Source organism: Heptranchias perlo, unplaced genomic scaffold (assembly GCF_035084215.1).
Source record: "Heptranchias perlo isolate sHepPer1 unplaced genomic scaffold, sHepPer1.hap1 HAP1_SCAFFOLD_55, whole genome shotgun sequence".
Lineage (NCBI taxonomy): Eukaryota > Metazoa > Chordata > Chondrichthyes > Hexanchiformes > Hexanchidae > Heptranchias > Heptranchias perlo.
In genome coordinates this window covers 2208620-2227827 of record NW_027139570.1, presented here as the reverse complement: position 1 = coordinate 2227827, position 19208 = coordinate 2208620, and the positions used below count along the sequence as shown (strand labels likewise).

The following is a 19208-nucleotide window of genomic DNA, read 5'->3' as shown; positions in this document are numbered from 1 at the left end:
CTCACTGTCTATAATGCTTGGTATCTCACTGTTTATAATGCATGGTGCTCTCACTGTTTAATGTGCATAGTGCTCTCACTGTTTATAATGCATGGCGCTCTCACTGTTTATAATGCATGGCGCTCTCACTGTTTATAATGCATGGTGCTCTCACTGGTTGAAATGCATGGTCCTCTCACTGTTTAAAATGCATCGTGCTCTCACTGTCTATAATGCTTGGTATCTCACTGTTTATAATGCATGGTGCTCTCACTGTTTAATGTGCATAGTGCTCTCACTGCTTATAAGGCATGGTTCACTCACTGTATATAATGCATGGTGCTCTCACTGTTTATAATGCATGGTGCTCTCACTGTTTATAATGCACGTTGCTCTCACTGTTTATAATGCATGGTGCTCTCACTGTTTATAATACACGTTGCTCTCACTGTTTATCATGCATGTTGCTCTCACTGCATTCAATGCATTGTGCTCTCACTGTTTATCATGCATGTTGCTCTCACTGCTTATAATGCACAGTGCTCTCACTGTTTATAATGCATGGTGATCTCACTGTTTATAATGCATTGTGCTCCTACTGTTTATAATCCATGGTGTTCTGACAGTTTATAATGCATGGTGCTCTCACTGTTTAATGTGCATAGTGCTCTCACTGCTTGCAATGCATGGTGCACTCACTGTATATAATGCATGGTGCTCTCACTGTTTATAATGCATGGTGCTCTCATTGTTTATCGTGCACGGTGCTCTCACTGTTTATCGTGCACAGTGCTCTCACTGTTTATCATGCGTGGTGCTCTCACTGTTTAAAATGCATGGTGCTCTCACTGTTTAAAATGCATGGTGCTCTCACTGTTTACAATGCATGGTGCTCTCTCTGCTTATAATGCATGGTGCTCTCACTGTTTAAAATGCATGGTGCTCTCACTGTTTACAATGCATGGTGCTCTCTCTGCTTATAATGCATGGTGCTCTCATTGTTTTAAATGCATGGTGCTCTCACTGTTTTAAATGCATCGTGGTCTCACTGTTCATAATCAATGATGCTCTCACTGTTTGCAATGCATGGTTCTCTCACTGTTTATAATGCATGGTGCTCTTACTGTTTATAATGCATGGTGCTCTCACTGTTTATAATGCATATTGGTCTCACTCTTCATAATCAATGCTGCTCTCACTGATTATAATGCATGGTGCTCTCACTGGTTATAATGCATGGTGCTCTCACTGTTTATAATGCATGTTGCTCTCACTGTTTATAATGCATGGTGCTCTCACTGTTTATAATGCATGGTGCTCTCACTGTTTATAATGCACGTTGCTCTCATTGTTTATAATGCATGGTGCTCTCACTGTTTATAATACACGTTGCTCTCACTGTTTATCATGCATGTTGCTCTCACTGCATTCAATGCATTGTGCTCTCACTGTTTATAATGCTTTGTGCTCTCACTGCTTATAATGCACAGTGCTCTCACTGTTTATAATGCATGGTGCTCTCACTGTTTATAATGCATTGTGCTCCCACTGTTTATAATGCATGGTGTTCTGACAGTTTATAATGCATGGTGCTCTCACTGTTTAATGTGCATGGTGCTCTCACTGTTTATAATGCACGTTGCTCTCATTGTTTATAATGCATGGTGCTCTCACTGTTTATAATACACGTTGCTCTCACTGTTTATAATGCTTTGTGCTCTCACTGCTTATAATGCACAGTGCTCTCACTGTTTATAATGCATGGTGCTCTCACTGTTTATAATGCATTGTGCTCCTACTGTTTATAATGCATGGAGTTCTGACAGTTTATAATGCATGGTGCTCTCACTGTTTAATGTGCATGGTGCTCTCACTGTTTATAATGCACGTTGCTCTCATTGTTTATAATGCATGGTGCTCTCACTGTTTATAATACACGTTGCTCTCACTGTTTATCATGCATGTTGCTCTCACTGCATTCAATGCATTGTGCTCTCACTGTTTATAATGCTTTGTGCTCTCACTGCTTATAATGCACAGTGCTCTCACTGTTTATAATGCATGGTGCTCTCACTGTTTATAATGCATTGTGCTCCTACTGTTTATAATGCATGGTTTTCTGACAGTTTGTAATGCATGGTGCTCTCACTGTTTAATGTGCATAGTGCTCTCACTGCTTGTAATGCATGGTGCACTCACTGTATATAATGCATGGTGCTCTCACTGTTTATAATGCATGGTGCTCTCACTGTTTATCGTGCACGGTGCTCTCACTGTTTATCGTGCATGGTGCTCTCACTGTTTATCATGCGTGGTGCTCTCACTGTTTAAAATGCATGGTGCTCTCACTGTTTACAATGCATGGTGCTCTCTCTGCTTCTAATGCATGGTGCTCTCACTGTTTATAATGCATGGTGCTCTCACTGTTTTAAATACACGGTGCTCTCACTGTTTTAAATGCATCGTGGTCTCACTGTTCATAATCAATGCTGATCTCACTGTTTGCAATGCATGGTTCTCTCACTGTTTATAATGCATGGTTCTCTCACTGTTTATAATGCATGGTGCTCTCACTGTATAAAATGCATATTGGTCTCACTGTTCATAATCAATGCTGCTCTCACTGATTATAATGCATGGTGCTCTCACTGTTTATAATGCATGGTGCTCTCACTGTATAAAATGCATATTGGTCTCACTGTTCATAATCAATGCTGCTCTCACTGATTATAATGCATGGTGCTCTCACTGGTTATAATGCATGGTGCTCTCACTGTTTATAATGCATGTTGCTCTCACTGTTTATAATGCATGGTGCTCTCACTGTTTATAATGCACGGTGCTCTAACTGTTTAAAATGCATATTGGTCTCACTGTTCATAATCAATGCTGCTCTCACTGATTATAATGCATGGTGCTCTCACTGGTTATAATGCATGGTGCTCTCACTGTTTATAATGCATGTTGCTCTCACTGTTTATAATGCACGGTGCTCTCACTGTTTATAATGCACGGTGCTCTAACTGTTTAAAATGCATATTGGTATCACTGTTCATAATCAATGCTGCTCTCACTGTTTATCATGCATGTTGCTCTCACTGCTTATAATGCACAGTGCTCTCACTGTTTATAATGCATGGTGATCTCACTGTTTATAATGCATTGTGCTCCTACTGTTTATAATCCATGGTGTTCTGACAGTTTATAATGCATGGTGCTCTCACTGTTTAATGTGCATAGTGCTCTCACTGCTTGCAATGCATGGTGCACTCACTGTATATAATGCATGGTGCTCTCACTGTTTATAATGCATGGTGCTCTCATTGTTTATCGTGCACGGTGCTCTCACTGTTTATCGTGCACAGTGCTCTCACTGTTTATCATGCGTGGTGCTCTCACTGTTTAAAATGCATGGTGCTCTCACTGTTTACAATGCATGGTGCTCTCTCTGCTTATAATGCATGGTGCTCTCATTGTTTTAAATGCATGGTGCTCTCACTGTTTTAAATGCATCGTGGTCTCACTGTTCATAATCAATGATGCTCTCACTGTTTGCAATGCATGGTTCTCTCACTGTTTATAATGCATGGTGCTCTTACTGTTTATAATGCATGGTGCTCTCACTGTTTATAATGCATATTGGTCTCACTCTTCATAATCAATGCTGCTCTCACTGATTATAATGCATGGTGCTCTCACTGGTTATAATGCATGGTGCTCTCACTGTTTATAATGCATGTTGCTCTCACTGTTTATAATGCATGGTGCTCTCACTGTTTATAATGCATGGTGCTCTCACTGTTTATAATGCACGTTGCTCTCATTGTTTATAATGCATGGTGCTCTCACTGTTTATAATACACGTTGCTCTCACTGTTTATCATGCATGTTGCTCTCACTGCATTCAATGCATTGTGCTCTCACTGTTTATAATGCTTTGTGCTCTCACTGCTTATAATGCACAGTGCTCTCACTGTTTATAATGCATGGTGCTCTCACTGTTTATAATGCATTGTGCTCCTACTGTTTATAATGCATGGTGTTCTGACAGTTTATAATGCATGGTGCTCTCACTGTTTAATGTGCATGGTGCTCTCACTGTTTATAATGCACGTTGCTCTCATTGTTTATAATGCATGGTGCTCTCACTGTTTATAATACACGTTGCTCTCACTGTTTATAATGCTTTGTGCTCTCACTGCTTATAATGCACAGTGCTCTCACTGTTTATAATGCATGGTGCTCTCACTGTTTATAATGCATTGTGCTCCTACTGTTTATAATGCATGGTGTTCTGACAGTTTATAATGCATGGTGCTCTCACTGTTTAATGTGCATGGTGCTCTCACTGTTTATAATGCACGTTGCTCTCATTGTTTATAATGCATGGTGCTCTCACTGTTTATAATACACGTTGCTCTCACTGTTTATCATGCATGTTGCTCTCACTGCATTCAATGCATTGTGCTCTCACTGTTTATAATGCTTTGTGCTCTCACTGCTTATAATGCACAGTGCTCTCACTGTTTATAATGCATGGTGCTCTCACTGTTTATAATGCATTGTGCTCCTACTGTTTATAATGCTTGGTGTTCTGACAGTTTGTAATGCATGGTGCTCTCACTGTTTAATGTGCATAGTGCTCTCACTGCTTGTAATGCATGGTGCACTCACTGTATATAATGCATGGTGCTCTCACTGTTTATAATGCATGGTGCTCTCACTGTTTATCGTGCACGGTGCTCTCACTGTTTATCGTGCATGGTGCTCTCACTGTTTATCATGCGTGGTGCTCTCACTGTTTAAAATGCATGGTGCTCTCACTGTTTACAATGCATGGTGCTCTCTCTGCTTCTAATGCATGGTGCTCTCACTGTTTATAATGCATGGTGCTCTCACTGTTTTAAATACACGGTGCTCTCACTGTTTTAAATGCATCGTGGTCTCACTGTTCATAATCAATGCTGATCTCACTGTTTGCAATGCATGGTTCTCTCACTGTTTATAATGCATGGTTCTCTCACTGTTTATAATGCATGGTGCTCTCACTGTATAAAATGCATATTGGTCTCACTGTTCATAATCAATGCTGCTCTCACTGATTATAATGCATGGTGCTCTCACTGTTTATAATGCATGGTGCTCTCACTGTATAAAATGCATATTGGTCTCACTGTTCATAATCAATGCTGCTCTCACTGATTATAATGCATGGTGCTCTCACTGGTTATAATGCATGGTGCTCTCACTGTTTATAATGCATGTTGCTCTCACTGTTTTTAATGCATGGTGCTCTCACTGTTTATAATGCACGGTGCTCTAACTGTTTAAAATGCATATTGGTCTCACTGTTCATAATCAATGCTGCTCTCACTGATTATAATGCATGGTGCTCTCACTGGTTATAATGCATGGTGCTCTCACTGTTTATAATGCATGTTGCTCTCACTGTTTATAATGCACGGTGCTCTCACTGTTTATAATGCACGGTGCTCTAACTGTTTAAAATGCATATTGGTCTCACTGTTCATAATCAATGCTGCTCTCACTGTTTGTCATGCATGGTGCTCTCACTTTTTTAAATGCATGGTGCTCTCACTGATAACAATGCATGGTGCTCTCACTTTTATAATGCATGGTGCTCTCACTGTTTATAATGCATGGTCGTCCAACTCTTTATAATGCATGTTGCTCTCTTAAAATCTATCGATCTCAGCTTTGAATATAACTCAACGACTGAGCATCCACAGCCCTCTGGGGTGCAGAGAATTCCAAAGATTCACAATCCTTTGAGTGAAGAAATGTTTCCTCATGTCGGTCCTAAATGGCCGACCCCTTATCTTGAGACTATGAGCTCTAGTTCTTGACTCTCCAGCCAGGGGAATCAGACTCTCAGCATCTACCCTGTCAAGCCGTCTAAGAATTTTATACATTTCAATGCGATCACCTCTCATTCTTCTAAACTCCACCAGATATTGGCCAATTTTACACAATATTTCCTCATACTACAATTTCAGTACGACCTCCTTACTCTTATATTCCAACACCCTGACAATAAAGGCGAACATATCATTTCCCTTCCTCACTCTCATTAGACCCTTGGTAACTCAGTATTTCCAGCATGTTTTTCCTCTTTTCCTTCTATAGGGAAAAGAAATGAAGGTTGAAAATATTTTACTATAATTACACCCGATTATGTTTTGGAAACAATATCCAACTGAACTGCATCAAATTCAATTATAAACTTAAGAGTTTCTGAAGGAAATAAACTAATAAGAACACTTAATTGCGACAGCCAGGAATCGAACCCGGGTCAACTGCTTGGAAGGCAGCTATGCTCACCGCTACACCACCATCGCTGAAAATAATCAACAATAAAATAGTTCCCAAACATCAGATCCTGAACAGACACTGCAGACTGTTGGATTTTGTTCTTCATTTTCACTGGTTTCTGACGGATCCTTTCTCGCTCTGTTGCAGTTCCTGTTTCCGCCCAGTCGATTTCACCAACCCCCAATCAATGGAAATTCCACACCAGCCAGTAATTCTTCACCTGATATCGGACTGAAGAGACAGTCGATACCTGCAATACTTGACCAGCTGGAAATACATTTTACCACAGCTCACATCAGCCATTGAGTAAAGTTAAATAATTCCATTAAATCATTACAGAGACCTGACCACCAACTGGACAGGAATGGCAGCTTAATATTCAAGTCTATAAGATCTTTAGAAAGGACAGGGAAATAGGGAAAGGAGAAGGAGCAGCAATATTACTAAAGGACAATATTACAGCAGTTCAAAGATAGAATATCAGTGAGGGTGAGCGGGCAGTGTAAACACTCTGAGAGAGACCCATCACAAGTGCCCCCACTGTAATCCTCCAGAATGTATGAGAAGGGCGAGTGCGGGAGGATTTCTTCATTCTTTGTGAAAGTGTTTGTGAGATTGTGGAAATGTCTGGAAGAGGAAAAACAGGCGGTAAAGCTCGGTCCAAGGCCAAGTCTCGCTCATCCCGGGCCGGACTGCAGTTCCCTGTTACCCGTGTTCACAGGCTCCTGCGGAAGGGGAACTATGCTGAACGTGTGGGTGCCGGAGCCCCGGTCTATCAGGCTGCTGTGCATCGAGTATCTGACGGCTGAAATCCTCGAGCTGCCCGGCAAAGCGGCCCGGGACAAACAAGAAGACCCGCATCATCCCCAGACACCTGCAGCTGGCCATCCGCAACGACGAGGAGCTCAACAAGCTGCTGGGACGGGTGACCATCGCTCAGGGTGTTGTCTGATATCCAGGCCGTGCTGATGCCGAAGAAAACCAGCATTGTGAGCTCCAAGAGCAAGTAAACCGGCCAAGGATTAATCTGATAACCCAAAGGACAGGACCAACCTTATTGAAATCTTTGAAGAAGGAACAGAAAGTGCAGACAAGTTTAATGCAGTAGATGTGATATATTTGGGTTTTCCGAAGGCCTTCTATAATGTACCACATTGTAGACTCATGGCTAAGTTCAGAGCACGTGGAGTCAGGTCAGTTGAGTACAAAATTGAAAGCCGAGAATAGAGGTTAAGGGTCGCTGCTCAGAGTGGCAAAACGTGGGAAGTGGAGTTCCAGGTGATGGGACCACTGTTCTTCACAATTTACATTAACGATTTGGATTCGGGAATTGGAAGTACAATTCCAAAATTTGTGGACGACACCAAATTGGGGGATTTAGTTAATACAAAGGAAGAATGCATCAAAATGCAAGAGGGCATTAATAAACTTGCAGAATGAAGAATCAGGAGGTCACACACTGCTTGGATAATAAGAGTCTAAACGGGATAGTGGAGCACAGGGATCTAGTGGTACAGATACACAAATTACTAAAAGTAACGACCCAGGTTAATCAGGTCATAAAAAGACAAATCAAACACTAGGATTCATTTCTAGAGGGATAGAGTTGAAAAGCAAAGAAGTTATGTTAAACTTGTACAGAACCTTGTTTAGACCAGACTTGGAATACTGCGAACAGGTCTCGTCTCCATATTATAGACATAGGGGCATTGGAGAAGGTGCAAACAAGATTCACAAGGATGATACCAGAAATGAGAGGATATTCTTATCAGGAAAGACTGAACAGACTGGATATCGTTTCACGAGAAAAGAGAAGGCTGAGGGTTGATCTGATCGAGGTTTTTAAGATAATGATAGGGTTTGTTCGGATAGATGTAGAGAAAATGTTTACACTTGTGGGGAGTCCAAAACTTCAGGTAATAAATATAAAATATTCACTAATAAATCAAATAGGGAATTCAGGAGAAATTGCTTTACCCAGAGAGTGGTTAGAATGTGGAACTTGCAACTACGAGGTTGTATCTGAGGCAAATAACAGAGGGACATTTAAGGGGAAGATAGATCAGCACATGAGGGAGAAAGGAATAGAAGGATATGCCGATAGAGTTAGATGAAGTAAGGAAGGAGGAGGCTCATGAGCAGCATAAACGCTGGCATAGATTAGTTGGGCCGAATGGCCTGTTTCTGTGCTGTAGGTTCAATGTAACTCGATGTAAAGGCTCTTTTCAGAGCCACCCTCTGTATCTGTGAAAGGATTGGTTACTGTCTGAAGGGAAACGCTAATATCATGCGACCAGTGTGGCTTTGAGCTGCTTTTGTCTCGTTGTGGACGAGATGAGGAATTAATGGGACTGGAGTCGGGGCAGTGACCACAGTCCGTTACATTAAACGGTGACTTATAGAACCCAGCCCACACATCACCAGGTTTCTTGTATTTATTTAAACTGCTTGCCATGCTGGGCTCGTAAAGAATCACCAGAACTGCTCGACTAACCTTTCTACATCTGTGGAATTCAGCGCTTCGCTCCGTTTCTGTTCTATTTTGTTGGATTATTTACATAACGCATCAAACTCACTGGGGAATCACTGAAATGTAACTCTGTACAGAAACAAATAACAGTGAATTGCCTGGTGCCCAGGAGATCAGGAACATGACTCGCCTTTCGTCCTGTTAACGAGTAAACCGTGTTTAGAGTCCACCGACCCGCTTTGGTTCCATATGGGGGATTAAACAGAGAAATCGGGAGGGGAGGAGACAGTCAGAGTGACAGAGCGGAGAGCGGCCTCTGATCTTCCAGCTCCACCTCCAGTTCTCTCCATTCGACAGTTTCAAACCGTTTATCGATAATAGAACCGAACCTCAGCGCTCCGCACAAACCCTGACAGACCCGGGCTTCATATTCAAGGATTCCCAAAAACCAGAAGCTTTCAAATAAGCCCCGTTACAATTAGAAATCGTTAATATTCCTGCCTAAATGCAGTCCATTCAATAACAAGTCAACTCGGCTCCTCCATTTCAGTCTGTTTCCCTGTTTTATCTCCCCACACATCCCCTCCCAGACGGGTTCAGCGTTTCACAAACACCTTATTCCAGCTGATTTGGAGAATCTCATGTGTTGGGGTTTGAGTTATGATGCGGAGTTTCTCCGCCAGTGTTACCATCTCACAGAGACTCTCGCCCTGAATCTGTGAAAAGATTATGACCATGAACTGGGACTGGAGCCGAACACATCCCCAGTTACAGTGAGGCCCGGCCCGGACATCTCATTCTCTCTATTTTATATCAGACAGTATCCCACTTTCATGTCCAGCAATAGAGAGAGAGAGAGACAGTATCAGTCTTACACTTCCGATCTGTGTCCAAATCACGCTCAATAACAGTATCCACCTTCATATACAGCACCAGAGAGAGAGAGGGAGGCAGACACGGTGAGAGAGACAGAGAGAGCGGTGAGACACAGTGACAGACAGACGTTAACAGTATTAGTTCCAGACTGACCGGGAAAGTGCGATTTTATCCAGAAAGATCGCGTTGGAGAGACAGAAGATGCAATCACATCTCTCACTGATATTGTACAAGGATCAGAAACACTATTAATCCCACACTCAGGGACAGTACAGAGAGGGACAGAAACAATGGATCACATTTAACCCTCTAATGCCTGTTGTACTATCTGCAGTTTTACAGCTCAGGGCTGTTCGATATTACTCTCAGTGACCTACAGTTTCACTCCGGTTAAATTAATCTGCGACTGTTGCTGCCTGATATTAACCCTACACGGTCCCAGCAAATACACCGACTCCCACTTTCCTCCCATGTTTCTCCAGGATTGGTTTGAGAAATCCTCTCTCAGTCACACATTATAGGGGCCATTAATGAAGAGAATCCATTGGCTGATTTCACAGCCGCTCACTTTATCTCTGAAAGGCTCTTTACCATCAAAAGACCCCGAGAGAAAGAGCAGGGATGGAAACATCGAGTTTAAAAGTTGGAGATTGTAAAGTCAGTCTGGATTCCAGAGTTAGGCACTGGTGGAATCCCATCTGTTTCCCATTCTGGTGCCTGTTCCTGCACTGCCTGTGGACCCCATTCCCTCTGACCTTTCCCCCAGTCCCACTTCCTTTGCTCAGACTCGGAAAAATTCCAATTGGGGAAAGTTTCCATCGATTTTTGGATTGGGAATTGTGGGCGCCATTCCCTCAGTGAGCGGAAGAAGATGGTTTAAAACAGCCGGGAATGGAGAGATCACGGCCCCCCGGGGGAAGGGAGCAAAGAGCAGCCTCGTTACAGCAGATCATCGCTTCGGGACCGTGTCCGCAGATGGGCTCAGACATCGGCATTGAGTCCGGGGGAAGGTCAGGGGGAGTCCGGGGGCTGTTTGTAAGAGGCGGAGTGGATCAGGAACTGGTCCCGGAACATGGAGTGAGAGGGGGGAAATGAGAGGTCATTCTCGGGCTGTGTGTGTACAGGGTGTGTCCAGGGGAAGGGAGAGAGAATGGGAAGAACCTGCTATTAAAATCATTGCTGCTTTCTCTCCCCAAACCAGGAGTGAATGGTCCTGGTTTAGTTCCAGTCTCACCCTGTTTATTGTTATTGGACAGTGAAGAGTGGAAACAGAGCCGGACAGTAAGGATGTGGGGAGTTATACAAAGAGCATCTATTGCAGGCATCAGGTGAGAAGTGTCAAGGACACATTTTAAACAGCGGCTGTTTGGTTTCGGTTGAACGGTTAGTCCCATGGGAGAGGGGATTAGAAACCTGACCTGTACAAAGGTCCCTGCTACATCGGGTCGTCCCATTCATGGATCAGTGCAGGGGTTGGGCCGTGTCTGGATGTTATTAAATTGTTGTAAAACAGCCCAACACACCTGGTATGCAGAAGCTGAGTGCTGCAGTACTGCAGTGGAGTCAGACACTGACACTGTTTGTATCACTGGATTTCATTTGTGGATATTCAAAATGATCATTAACAGAGATATTAAACTGATCACTTCTGTCTTTTCTACCTCACCTGTTCCTGAGTAACAAGAGATCATTTTCTTTCTCCAGGCAAACCCTTGAACGATCCAGAATAAATGTGATGCTTCCTCCACCCGAGGCAGAAGGAACAGTACAGCCAGCTCCTTCTCACACACAGTAAGTATATTATCACTCACAGAGCACAGAGACACAGACAGGTCATCAGTTCCACAGTCTCAGACAGCAGGAGTAGTCAGTCCCACAATGATCACAATTTCCAGAGACACATTTTCAATCCAACAGTCAAGCAGAGTAGGTGAGGCAGACACTGTTCCATTTCCCCCTAACTCAGTCCCGCTGACAGGTAGATACAAAAATCCCAGTCCAAAATCACACTCTCAGAGTGAAAGGCACTGTGTCAATCTCACAATAGAGCAACATTAGCTACGAATTAAATACCAGATAGAAATCACACATGGTACCCGATTCAAAGGTACAGAATGAATCCCAATAATGTACCCCGAGATTCAAATTGAATACTAGCCCAGAACTCTCACACACATGACTTTAATCCATGGAATATCCATTCGAAATGTGTATCATATGATACAAATTGCACACAAGTCCAAAACTCAGGCAGAGTATCAGAGTGAGAAATATTGAAAGATAGTAAACCTGAGAAACAAATTAGATACCTGTTCAGAATGAACTCGTAGAATGAGATTTAAAGATAGAGTATCAATTCTATTAGTGCAGACTGAGATACACATTACATACCAGTCCAAAAATCTCATACAATATTAGACTGAAAGATACGGTATCAATTCCATTTCTACAGACTGATCTACACATTACATACCAATTCAAAAATGTCACCTTATCAGTTTTAAAGATGCATTATCATCCACAACAGTACTCACAGAGATAGAGATTTAATAGTACTCCAAAAAGCGCACAAATAATCTGGTTAAAACCTCCAGCATCAAATCCGAAAGTATGTCCATATTTACCAATTAAACAAGGAGTAAAACTATTTAAACATTGAGATATAAAAGCTGCAATATTGAACACCATAATTTAATCTGAGAGAATAATTACGTACAGATACAGAATGAATCTCACATTCAGAGACAGTACCAGAGACACACAGACACAGAATGACTCCAACTCTCACAGATGCAGAACGAATCCCAAACTCACATACAGTACAAGAGACTGACAGACACACAGTTAATCCCACACTCACACACAGTGCCAGAGACTGACAGGTACAGTATGAATCCCACACTAACATGCAGTATGAGTAACTGCATATATAGGATGAATTCAACTCCCACATACAGTACTGGAGACTGTATATACAGAATGAATCCCACAATCACATGCAGTATGAGTAACTGCATATATAGGATGAATTCAACTCACACATACAGTACTTGAGACTGTATATGCAGAATGAGTCCCACAGTCACATGGAGTACCAGAGACTGACAGATACCGAAAGAATCCCACACTAACACACAGTTTTATATAAAGAATTAATCACAAACTCTCACACACACTGCTGACAAGATACAGAATCAATTCCAAACTCACACACAGTATCAGAGAGTGACAAGATACAGAATGAATCCCACATTCACACACAGTACCTGAGACTGACAGATACAGAATAAATCCCACACTCACACACAGTACCAGAGACTGACAGATACAGAATGAATCCCACACTCACACACAGTACCAGAGACTGACAGATACAGAATGAATCCCACACTCACACACAGTACCAGAGACTGACAGATACAGAATAAATCCCACACTCACACAGTACCAGAGACTGACAGATACAGAATGAATCCCACACTCACACACAGTACCAGAGACTGACAGATACAGAATAAATCCCACACTCACACAGTACCAGAGACTGACAGATACAGAATGAATCCCACACTCACACACAGTACCAGAGACTGACAGATACAGAATGAATCCCACACTCACACACAGTGCCAGAGACTGTCGCAGCATGAAATGGTCCTTATCAAAGTCACAAATGATACCCTAAGTGACTACCACCTTGAAAAATTATCCCTCCTCATCCTTCTCAAATACAATATCTCACCGTGCTGTTCTGCTGTTAGACTAGATTCCTCTCTCTGCTCTTATTTGGAATGTGTTGCTTTTCTGTCTGACAACACTTGGTATCATCGTATTATGTTAGTCCACAAGAGGAGATCATTCGGCCCATCGTGCCTGTGCTGGGTCAAACACACGTATTCGTTCAAAATTCATTCAGAGATAGATTGAGTGCTTTGTTATCAGAAAATTGCCTGAACCCCCACAGTCTACAGTTTTCCTCCTCGCTATCAACGACACGGTCAATTTTTGTGTCACCGGCAAATTTCTTAATCATGCCCCCGACGTTTCAGTCCAAATTGTTAATGTATACCACAAAAAGCATAGGACCAAGTACGGAGCCCTGCAGCACCCAACTGGAAACAGTTTTCCAGCCACAAAAAACACCCGTCGACCATTACCCTTTGCTTCCTGCCACTGAGCCAATTTTGGCTCCAATAAGCCACATTCCCTTGGATCCTATGGGCCTTTACTTTTTTGACCAATCTGCCATGTGGGAATTTTTCAAAAGCCTTGCGAAAATCCATGTCGACTGCATCAATTGCGCTACCCTCATCGATCCTCCTTGTCACCTCCTCGAAAAATTCAATCACGTTAGTCAGACACGACCTCCACTTAAAAAATCCATGCTGACTGTCCTTGATTCGTCCGTGCCTTTCGGAGTGACAGTTGATCCTGTCACTCAGAATTGATTCCAATAATTTGAAATGGAGTCTTTCTCCTGCTTGCTGCAATAATAGATAAGGCGGTGATGTCCCATCAGGCCCGGCTAGCTCAGTCGGTAGAACATGAGACTCTTAATCTCAGGGTCGTGGGTTCGAGCCCCACGTTGGGCGAGTATCATTTAAAACTTTTATGTTGCGTTCACTGGCCAACGGTGCAGAATTGATGCATAATGAAACGTTAAATTTGTAGTCAGGATGGCCGAGCGGTCTAAGGCGCTGCGTTCAGGTCGCAATCTCTTCCGGTAGGCGTGGGTTCGAATCCCTCTTCTGACATTGCTTATTTTTACGAAGACGTGAAAATATTTTATTTGTGGATTGGGCTGCAGCTGATTTTTAGACCAAGTTGATTTGCTCCTCCCACAAAAGCAACTGGCTTTGTCATGGAAATGTGACTTGAGAAGTTTCAAACGGTGATATGTTTGACATATTAATGACCTGGACAAAGAAATAGAACAGCAGTGGGAAACATTTAAAACGGTGATAAATAGAGTCCAGGAGAAATATATCCCACTAAAAAGCAAGAACAAACTAGCCAGAAATGACACACCAAGGATGAATAAAGAAACAAGGGCAAAATTTAAACTGAAGAAAAGGGCACACACTAGCCAATAAAGGAGAGAGGGGAATGTGATAAGACTGGGAAAGAAGTCTGAAGATCTATTGGAAAGGCAAAAAAGGAATATCAAAAAAAGCAAAGTATTCGAGACACATCAACAGCCAAAGAAAATTTAGGATAGGAATATTTGCACGAAGTGATTTTTAGGTAGTCGCCTTTAAATGTTTCAAAGGCGACTGCGAATTTATGATCGTCTGGCCATTTCACCAGCCGTGTTGAAAACAAAACATGTCTCTTAAGGGGAGTCTATAACGAGGGGGCATAGATTTAAGGTGAGAGGGGAGAGATACAAAAGGGTCCAGAGGGGCAATTTTTTCACTCAAAGGGTGGTGAGTGTCTGGAACGAGCTGCCAGAGGCAGTAGTAGAGGCGGGTACAATTTTGTCTTTTAAAAAGCATTTGGACAGTTACATGGGTAAGATGGGTATAGAGGGATATGGGCCAAGTGCAGGCAATTGGGACTAGCTTAGTGGTATAAACTGGGCGACATGGACATGTTGGGCCGAAGGACCTGTTTCCATGTTGTAACTTCTATGATTCTATGATTCTATGATTCTATGAGAATAGGGCCACTAAGGGAGACACACGACAAACTCACAGGCAATGACAGCGAAATGGCAGAAATATTAAATAATCACTTTGCTTCAGTATTTACCAGGGAGACTGGTATTGTGGGCATGACAGTAGAAGAAGAGATCAAAAAGATATGTAAAGACATTTAAGATCGAAAGGGGGGAGATAATTGATAAACTAATCAATCTTAGAGAGGAAATTTCCTGTTAGGTGCCTAACCAGAGTTTCAAACCGCTCAGCCACGCTAATTTCCGTATTACTTTTCAGGAGCTTATTTCACAGGGACACGATTACTGCGCTCCATTTAGGGAGGCTCAGTGAAAGGCGGAAATTGATCTATTAATAGAATCATAGAATAAGATAGCGCCATTCAGCCCATCGTGCCAGTGCCAGCTCTCTGAAAGAGCTGTCCAGTTCGTCCCACTCGCCTGCTGTTTCCCCATAACCCTGAAAAAGTTTGATCCAAGCGTTTATCCAATTCCCTTTTGAAAACTGTGAGTTAAGAAAAACAATATTGAAAGGGGTGCTGGGGCCTCTGCAGCGTCGATGTAGAGTGTGTGATGATTGAAGTTATCAAGATGGTTGCTTTACACATGGTATGTTGTGCAATCATCCTGAAATATCTTCAATATCCAATACAAATTGAATTGCAAACCTGACGGACAAACACTGGAAAACAAGTCACGAGTGAACGCAAATCATCTCGGACCCGTTTTTAGCCTCACGGCACTTCAAATAAAGTGAAATAACTTTGCATTGAAAAGATTTGGAACTTGCATCTGTGCCTTTATCTGTTCCATTTCTTAAAGTTGCTGGCGTCTGATGATGTACACGCCTCTGCTCCCTCTATTGAACAAGAAAGGAGATGTTTGACGATGACTGGACCTGTTGGTTATGAGCTCATCCTTTGCATTGAGTGGGTTCGCGTCCTTGAAACGGCGTCAACTTTAGCCCAGCGGTGAACTTCACAACAAACAAGTTCATCACCGTCTCACCGCGGGCACTGACTGACACGTTTATCGTTATTTCTTTCAGACCGAAATAAATAGGAACCGTGATTTTAAATTTGCACGAAGTGATTTTTAGGTAGTCGCCTTTAAATGTTTCAAAGGCGACTGCGAATTTATGATAGTCCGGCCATTTCACCAGCCGTGTTGAAAACAAAACATGTCTCTAACTTTCGCGTCTTTTTTCGAAAGGCAAAAAACATATTTCCCATGACCTCTGAAGGATGGACAAGTACATTTCAGAAAGCAGAAGCAAGTTCACCAGCCTTTTAATCCGGAGTCAGACCTTTGCGCCGCGCACTCTGAAGACAGGCTCCTGGATGTTATTATATTTTTTGAATGTTTCTCAAACACCGTTTCATATATTGGTTGAATGGATGAGGCTTATCAAATCTCCGCCAGATCCCACCGGTAATGAGACAGCATTGGAAGCAGCCTTCACCCCCAATATCACGCTGGCATTCATTGCCTGCTCTCAGCGGACTCCAAGAACAGGGCTTGGAGATATGGACTTTGTTCACATTCAATCAGCAATGTGAATCGTTCAATATTTAATCATTTTTAATGGGGACAAGGTTTCAAAATATTTCCGCCCGGTTTCGAACCGGAGACTTTTCGCGTGTGAGGCGAACGTGATAACCACTACACTACGGAAACCTGACACTGCTAACCTCGTGTTAGGGATATAACCCCTCAGCCAAACTAATTTCCGTATTACTGTCCACGAGCTCATTTCACAGGGATACATTTACTGCGCTGTATTTCGGAAGGCTGCAGAGAAGGATCGGTGACGATGGTCAGGCAGGGAATCTCAGAGCATCGCGCCAACACAAACATTTCACTGTTTTTTTTCATGTGCCTGATATCCGATGGCAGTGTAAATTATGGCGAATCAGGCATGCTCAGATGACATTGTTCACAGAGTGTTTTCTTGCAGCCAAATCACACATTAGAAAACTTGAAATGAGATGAAGAGATCGGAGCCATTTAAAGTGTTCCCAGTTACTGCTGATCAGGAATTGAAACATGGCACCGGCTTCAGGTCGATCAGAATGAGGCAATGAATCCAAAAGTGGGACGAAAAAGGTGCAATTTCCGTCCCTGGGTGGGCTCGAACCACCAACCTTTCGATAAACAGCCGAACGCGCTATCCGATTGCGCCACAGAGACCGTCTGGTCCTTTTTCTTGCAAGATACACTAAAGTAGCGTGTCACCGAGCCAAAGTTACATGTTGCAGCCACAGAAATGCAATTGTCCACTATCAGTGTTACTTTTCCAGAAATAAAGGATGGGACATTGCTTGTGGAAACATGGAAACGGTCTGGTCTCGCTCACAGCATCGATATAAGCGACAACCAGCTCTCCTGCAACCGGCGCGCCCACCGGTGCTTTGTCTGTTAGTTAGTTGCACTGTGGGAGATCCTTCACCACACTGACTGCAGCGGTTTAAAAAGCCGGCTCACCACCACCTTCTCAAGGGCTTTTTGGGATGGGCAATAAATGCCGGCCTCGCCAGCGACGCCCACATCCCATGAACGAATAAAAAGAAAATATTCTGAGCGTCCTGATGCTGATGTCAGGTTTTGATCCCTGATCTGCAGTAACTGGGAGCTGAAATATTAATTGTACCGAATGCAAACACTCCCTGATATATTTAACACTCTTACATGCCTTCCCTTCTGGCCTCGTGGTTCGGCTTCGGTGTTTTCATCACGGCGGCCTGGGTTGGGAATATGCTGTTACAAAAAAGAATTGCCAATTTTGTCGAATCACAGCAAACTTACGGCACAAAAGCAAGCCATTCGGCCCATCCTGTCCGCACCGGCCGGAAATGAGCTACCCAGCCGAATGCCACTTTCCAGCACTCGGTCTTTAACCTTGTAGGTTACGCCACTTCAAGTGCATATCCAAGTATTTTTTTAAATGTCACGAGGGATTCTGCCTCGACCACCCAGTCAGGCAGTGAGTTCCAGACCCCTACCACCCTCTGGGTGAAAAAAATTCTCCTCAGCTCCCCTTAAATCCTTCCACCAATCATTTAAAATCTATGCCTCCAAGTTATTAACCTCCCTGCTAAGGTAAATAGGTCCTTCGCCTCCACTCTGTCTGGGCCCTTCATAATTTTGTACACCTCAATTAAATCACCACTCAGCCTCCTCTGTTCCAAAGAAAACAACCCCTGACTATCCAATCTTTCCTCACAGCCAACATTCTCCAGCCATGGCAACCTCCTCGTAAATCTCCTCTGTACCCTCTCTAGTGCAATCGCAGCTTTTTTGACCAGTCTGTCATTTGGGACCTTGTAAAAGCCTTGCTAAAATCCATGTTGACGACATCAAAGTACTCCAGGTGTGTTCTCACCAAAGCCCTATTTAATTGCAGCAAGACTTCCTTACTCTTATACTCCAACCTCCTTTCAAAAAGGCCAACATACCATTTTTCTTCCTAATTGATTGCTGTTCCTGCATGTTAACTTTCTGTGATTTGTTTACAAGTTCACCAAACTCCCTCTGAATACCGACATTTATTGGACTCTCACCTTTTAAAAAATATTCTGCTTTTCTATTCTTCCTACCAAAGTGGACAATTTCACATTTTCCCACCTTATACTCCAACTGCCACCTTCTTACCCAATCACTTAACCTGTCCACCTCCCTTTGCGTCCTCCTCACGGCTTACTTTCCAACCGACCTTTGTATCATCAGCAAACTTAGATACATTGCACTCGGTCCCCTCATCTCAGTCATTAATATAGATTGTAAACAGCAATTGCAACTTAAATTGTCCGCCCAGGATCGAAAGCAGGGCCGTTCGCGTGTAAAGCGAACTGGTAACCGCTGCTGACTTATACTGGGCAGAGGGGAACTGACCAG

At 42.9% G+C, this 19208-nt stretch overlaps 5 non-coding genes across 5 annotated transcripts; 2 read left to right on the top strand and 3 right to left on the bottom strand.

The window, feature by feature from the left end:
* Positions 1-6266: 6266 nt before the first annotated feature.
* trnag-ucc (transfer RNA glycine (anticodon UCC)) lies at positions 6267-6338 on the bottom strand. Its single transcript has one exon. It is a non-coding gene; the product is annotated as a tRNA-Gly (tRNA).
* Positions 6339-14177: 7839 nt separating this feature from the next.
* On the top strand, positions 14178-14250 carry trnak-cuu (transfer RNA lysine (anticodon CUU)). The gene has a single exon. It is a non-coding gene; the product is annotated as a tRNA-Lys (tRNA).
* Positions 14251-14328: 78 nt separating this feature from the next.
* trnal-cag (transfer RNA leucine (anticodon CAG)) lies at positions 14329-14412 on the top strand. Its single transcript has one exon. It is a non-coding gene; the product is annotated as a tRNA-Leu (tRNA).
* A 2506-nt stretch (positions 14413-16918) lies between these two features.
* Positions 16919-16991, bottom strand: trnav-cac (transfer RNA valine (anticodon CAC)). The gene has a single exon. It is a non-coding gene; the product is annotated as a tRNA-Val (tRNA).
* Positions 16992-17430: 439 nt separating this feature from the next.
* On the bottom strand, positions 17431-17504 carry trnan-guu (transfer RNA asparagine (anticodon GUU)). The gene has a single exon. It is a non-coding gene; the product is annotated as a tRNA-Asn (tRNA).
* Positions 17505-19208: the final 1704 nt, after the last annotated feature.